At 43.6% G+C, this 6,000-nt stretch overlaps 1 long non-coding RNA gene across 2 annotated transcripts in view; it reads left to right on the top strand.

The window, feature by feature from the left end:
* LOC109283068 (uncharacterized) overlaps positions 1–4,846 on the top strand; it is a 79,384-nt gene extending 74,538 nt beyond the window's left edge. The window contains exon 4 of one of the 2 annotated variants that reach the window (XR_009460758.1): positions 1,009–4,846. This is a non-coding gene — a long non-coding RNA (uncharacterized LOC109283068). The remainder of the gene's footprint in view (positions 1–1,008) is intronic. The other variant, XR_009460757.1, reaches the window with a different exon arrangement.
* The last annotated feature ends 1,154 nt before the right edge of the window (positions 4,847–6,000 follow it).

Here is a 6,000-nt window from a genome sequence, read left to right on the forward strand (position 1 = left end):
TCTGCAGAAGAAACTAGAAATAACATTTTCCAAATAGTTTTTTGCTATCAACTGATCTAGCTCAATAAAATTCCTGCCCTGTCCTGTTACTACTGTATGAAGTAGAACCACAGTTCCTGGTGACATTTTTTACTTAAACTATATAACAGGTTATCCAAAAACCACACCTACATTGCTGTTATATGTTATAATTCCTCAAAAGAATTCAAGTAACCTATTTTTAATATCACATATGTTCCTAAATATGTGATGCTTATTTTATACCAGCAGTACTAACACATTTCACTCTTTTTTGCCACCTTTTCCTCTTTTGCTGAAAACTAAGTTACATGCTTCCAACATAGTCTTGATATGGTGAGGTCAACAAAGATAGAAGAAAGATGTTCCATTAATCATGCTTTTCCTAGAGTGGCAGTAATAAGTTTCTTGCTAAGCTGGACAGGTATTTCCCAATCCTAGCTGGTCCTTCTTAAAGCATCTCCAAAAAGATAAGCTCTGGTCAATCCAGCCTCAGTTCTCGTCTCCATTTGTGATAGGTTTTATGGTCTCAGACGCAACAGATTGCTAGCCTGCAATGTTTGGAAATAGTAGATGATTAAACCCTCTGGCCAGGTGTAAATGCAACCTTTGTCTTCTCAATGCTGTGTGAGAATTACCTTCCCCTTCGAAGTCCCCAGCTGGCTTTGCCATATTCAGTATTATAAACATCCCCATCTTGTAATTGCAGCCACAGTGACCTTCCACTTTCTTTCCAATCTATAAATGCAGCAATTAAATAAGTTTCACTGGTTTTTTTCCTGAGTTAGAGCAAAAATGCTGAGCAAGCTACTAAAAATTTGAAAGAATGCAGCCTGTGAGGTTCCCTCCTCCCCGCCCTGGGGGGATTTTGCACCAGGTAAATAATAAAAAATGTGTAATGATTGACTAGGCTTTTAAACCTGAACTGAAGGTAAGTTTGCATTGCTGACCCAGATAAATATTCTCACTGGCTCCCTTTTCTTTTTCCAGGATTGTCACACCACAAAGTCCCCTAAAGCCCAATTTGCTCTTTAAAGGTTTGGGCAACACTCAAATCTGACCTTTAGAGCCATAAACAAATTCAACTGTTTCACAACCAATAGTAAGAAAAATTTTGAACAGCTAGGTATCCCTTGAGTTTCCTCACAAAGGAGAAGATGCCCCAGTACACCACAACTCAGAAGAAGCAGGAGACCAAGAAAGAGAGCATGCACAAATAACGATGGTGTTCTACAGACTTGTGAAACTGCTAGACCAGTGATTCTCAATGTTTTTCGACTCAAGGCACCCCTCTAAAAATGCCAGCTCTTAGTTTTTATTCATTTCTTGACTACAGGAGAAATAGAGCAATTTTTCTGTTGCAGAAAACTCAGAAAGATCACAACAGGTCAGACTGGATATTTGATGCTATAGATTTTTATTTGAAATCTCTGGGTTTATTTTGTGAATGATGAGCAAGTGTTTTCACACCTTAACTGTGCTAATATTGCATAGTACCCTGTAGCACCCTTAAAAGCATCTCATGGCAACATAGGATGCTATGGCACCCTGGTTAAGAATCACTGTGCTATACAGAAGGATATCCAAACTAATTGAGAGCAGCACACTACGCACTTTGAAAGAAACTGTCAGAAGACCTTTTATTTACTTTTTAAGGTAGAGTTCTCACCAACAGGCATATGCTGTAGCAAGATTTTTACTGAGCAAACAGCATGTAGTAATGGCACTCTGTGTATTTTTTCAGTGTGCAGGGCCTGGCTACCGTTCAAGGTGAAATTTAAAGGTAGCTAAATCAATTTCCACACACCTTTATTGAAATAAAACCATTTCCCCCCTGCGCTTTTTGTTTATTTGAACTTTGCCTGGGCCCATGCTCCTCACATACAAAATCTACCTCTCTTTTTGGTCTTGTTGACATGTGTGGGGGGCAGGACTGTGTCACCTGCAATTGACTCTCCTGAATTGATCTTTGGATGAGGTGTAATTAGACTGAATCGTGTAACTTTTATTCCAGAATGAAGTGTCCACAGGAGGCATTATACTGCCCAAGCTCTAATGGTATAACTATGCCACTCTAATTCTGCTGGTCAATTTCTCCAGTAGTCAAGCACTTTGCAAGCAAAATGCTTACATCTCAGTGCTACACATAATTGGAATATAAAGAGCTTGGCTCAGATAAAGCTGTTCCCTCTCCTTAAACCACCAGTGAAGTGACCAGCTGGGGATTCCCCTGAAGTAGGGGAATGTCTTGGTGACAGAGCAATCCCCAGCTGCCATGATGGCCGGGCCATTACAGGTGGCTGAGCATTAGAGCCCAAAAGTAAAATCATTGCATCTCTTAAGGTTCCCTCAAACCTTATTTGCACAAATTGGAGGATTGGTCCCATTGTCCCACTACCTCTATAGGCAGATCCTGGATTTTGTAAAGGGGGGTGCAGCAGCAGCAACTGGCACTGCAGGGCTGGTTGTACCTTCCCATTCCTAGCCATCCACCTTGACCAGAGCAGGAAGACAACACAATGAGAGCAGCAACCAGAGACTTTATAACCTCAAATCAGATAAGGATCTGCCCCTCCAGCTCTCTCCACCTCCCGGGCCCCTTTCTTGACTACTCAGCAATACCTCCCTTCCCCTGCTGCTGACCCTAGGAGGTGGGGAGGGTTGCTCCCCCCACCCCCAACTACTCCCCCGCAAGTGTTCCCTGCCAACCCAGGAACAGAGTCAGGGAGGGGGAACCCATCTGCCACTGTCCTCAGCTGAGCCTGTTTTCCAGTGCAGTGGGAGCAGGGTAGGAGCAGCTCTGGAGCTTTACCTAGCCCAATGGCAGGCAAGGACAGTGGCAACAGCAGGCAGAGGAAGGGAGGTGTTGCTGAGCATGGAAAGGAAAGGAAAACATCCTTACCTGCCTCAGCAACTTAAAAAGTCCCCCAACTGCTACTCCTGCAGTGTGGTTTGAAAGGGAAGGGGAGGTGCAACTGTGCTACCACACCCCCTCTGGATCCAACCCTGACCACCTCCAAAACATCTTAGCCACTCCAGGTTCTACAGTAACAGGACCCTCATCTCTGCTCATAACTATCAACTCCCCTGCATTACAAGGGAAGGCAGTGATTTTAAACCTACATTCCCCTTCTCCATATAACACACCTCTTTCCATTTTGTAAATGCTCAGTTTGTAGGACCTGCCAATTACAGGTTTGGATGAGAAGGGTTAACTACACACATACTTGCCCACTCAAACAGGCAACAGTACATTTTGTGCATCCTAAAACTCACAGAGATGGCAATTTCAAAGTGCAACAAGTTACATGTAAAGTTTGGCGCATCTTACAGGGGAGATTTGGTCTCATTCATTTTGTTGTTGAACCTGCAAGTGCCATGTCAGATGTTCAGAAATACTTAATGTTCAAATGCAGCAGATGTGTATTGTTTTGGTAAGAAAGGCACTATTTGCTTCTGGAGGCAGAGGTTGTCTTCTTGTTCTCTTTTTCTAACACAAAAATCAGCCCTGTAATCTAAACATCAGGTGTATTTCTGTAAATCATTTAAGATCACATTTACAAAATTGAATTTGTCCAACTATTTAAACTGCATTACCATGGTATATGAATACCTTAAAATCTATAATGAAACATAGGGTTTAACATCTACTTTAACCTATATTTATACATCAATTAAATTTACCCCCTTTACCCTAAATTAACTGCTTAATTTTGACACTGTCATTCTCAACATGTAAATTACACCAGCTTATATCAACAGTGACAGACTGTGACATTTATTGCCATTTACATCAGCTCTGAACTGACACAAAGTACCATTGCATTTAGTAGCAATCAAAATAGAACCTGACATTTTTGTGGATGGATAGAGTTACAAGAAGAATGATTAAAAAAGCAATCAAAACCAAGTATTTGAGAAGAGATATAAGCCTTCATGATTCTGGGCATGAGCCAGCCTCTAATTAGAGATGGTTAAGATGACAACTGTCTCCATTGGCAGGTTATTGTATTATCATTCACTATAGGGTTTTCTGCATCTTTCCTTGGGCTGCTGGTTCTACCTACAGTAAGAAACAGGATATGGGACTAGACCAGGGGTGGGTAAAATACAGGCCGTGGGCCAGATCTGGCACACCAGGTAACTGGATCCTGCTTGTGGCAGCCCTTGCAGCGCTTGGCATGGAGCCAAGCCCTGCCCACTTATGCTGGGGCAGCCTGCACCGGGCTCCCCCCGACCAGTTTGTGCATTCTCCAACATGGCTGCAGCTGGGTACTTCTCTGCTCCCTCCACCTCCAGAGGGGGCTCCTGCCCCTGCCACACCGTGCCACACTACTCCGGACAAGCAGGTGGGCAGCTTCATCTGGGCAGCTCTTGCCCCAACTTGCAGGTCTCCAACTCCAGCTCCTGGCATTTTCCAGTGGAAGGCAGAGCTGAAGGTAAAGCTGAAGCAGAAGCTGAAGCCAGAGCCCTGTGCTCTGGGACAGGAGCTGCCCAGCTGAAACTGCCCACCCAGCTACAAGGAATAGCACAGTGCACCAGGGGCCAGAAGCAGGAACCACGGTTGGAGGTGTGGTGCATACAGCAGCACCCAGATGGCTGCAACTGCACTGGGAACAGCCTGCAGGCCGTCCCGCACTGTACCATGCTGCTCCGAACAGGTGGGTGGGCAGCTTGAGCCAGGCAACACTTGACCTAGCATGCAGGGCTCTGGCTTCAGCTGCCAACCACCTTCCTGGCAGGGGCAAGGTCAGAGACAGGGGCAGGAGCAGGAGCTGCCGCTGGAAGCAGGGGGTAGAAAATGGCACCCAGCCGAGCCAGGCCAGGCCATGCCATAGGAGCTGGCAGGAGCCCGGCACAAGCTGCCCCAGCACAAGCCAGGGGTGGTCAGCCCCATGCAGAGCGGTGTGGACCACACCACCTGGGCAAGTTCTGCTGCATGTAACCCCCCAAGACATAAGTAACAATTTTGTGACTGTGACTGTGAGTTAGTGAGTGTGTGTGTGTGTGTGTGTGTGTGTGTGTGTGTGTGTGTGTGTGTGTGCATGTGTGCATGCGTACATGCATATGCCACATAGGTAAGGATTTGCAAATAACTGATTTTAGGTTTCTGGATAATCCCTTCAGCAAAAAACATTTAAAGAACAAGTTTAAGTTAAATGAACCATTTTGTTTTAAAGTGCTTTTTCTCTGGTTTAAAAAATAGCTTAAATTATTGTACTGAGATGTCATTTTGAAATGAAAAGACAAACAAACACTTCAGTTAAAAAGGGGTAACACAAAATGTATAGATTGTTTTGGTTTTTTCCAGGTGAAACTGAATTTGAAGCTACTTACACATAGGTTGGGTTGATCCCAAACTACATTTTTACACTGAATAAACTTTTTGTCTGAAAAAAATTACTTACCTAATTCCAGTGTTATGGAACTAAAGACAATCTTTACAAGTAAAATACTACAAACTTAAAAGTTAAAAAATCCTATCCTCTAGCTGATGCAGCTCTGAAGGCAAAAAAGTTGTGCCACTTACAGAAAACCACCTAACTTAGACTGATTCTGCCTTGGGCTTTTTGAATGTTTGTACCTACACCATAAGTGCAAGCAAAACTATGGCAGGAACAGCCCCATAATATATACTCTTCACCCAACACTACAAGGCCCAATATTATACCTACCACCTTCATGGCTAGGTACAACTACTCAGAATTCCTGTCAGTGTTTACCAGTGCTATATATGCCTAACTTACACTGGCTGTGCCTTCCAAAAAACAGCTCCAGAGAAAAGAATACAGAACATAATCATTGTCTCAACCCATGAAGATTACTTCAATTTGGCCCCCGAGCTAGCCTAGGTATGACCATTTTACATAGCCAAAAAAATCCCTAAAACAAACAAGTTAAACAAAACAAGAAAAGAAAATCAAAGGCAGATTTTGCCCTCAGATTTTCCACTCTTGTCTCTGGCCCAAGGAATATTTAATT

This window comes from Alligator mississippiensis, chromosome 3 (genome assembly GCF_030867095.1).
Source record: "Alligator mississippiensis isolate rAllMis1 chromosome 3, rAllMis1, whole genome shotgun sequence".
Lineage (NCBI taxonomy): Eukaryota > Metazoa > Chordata > Crocodylia > Alligatoridae > Alligator > Alligator mississippiensis.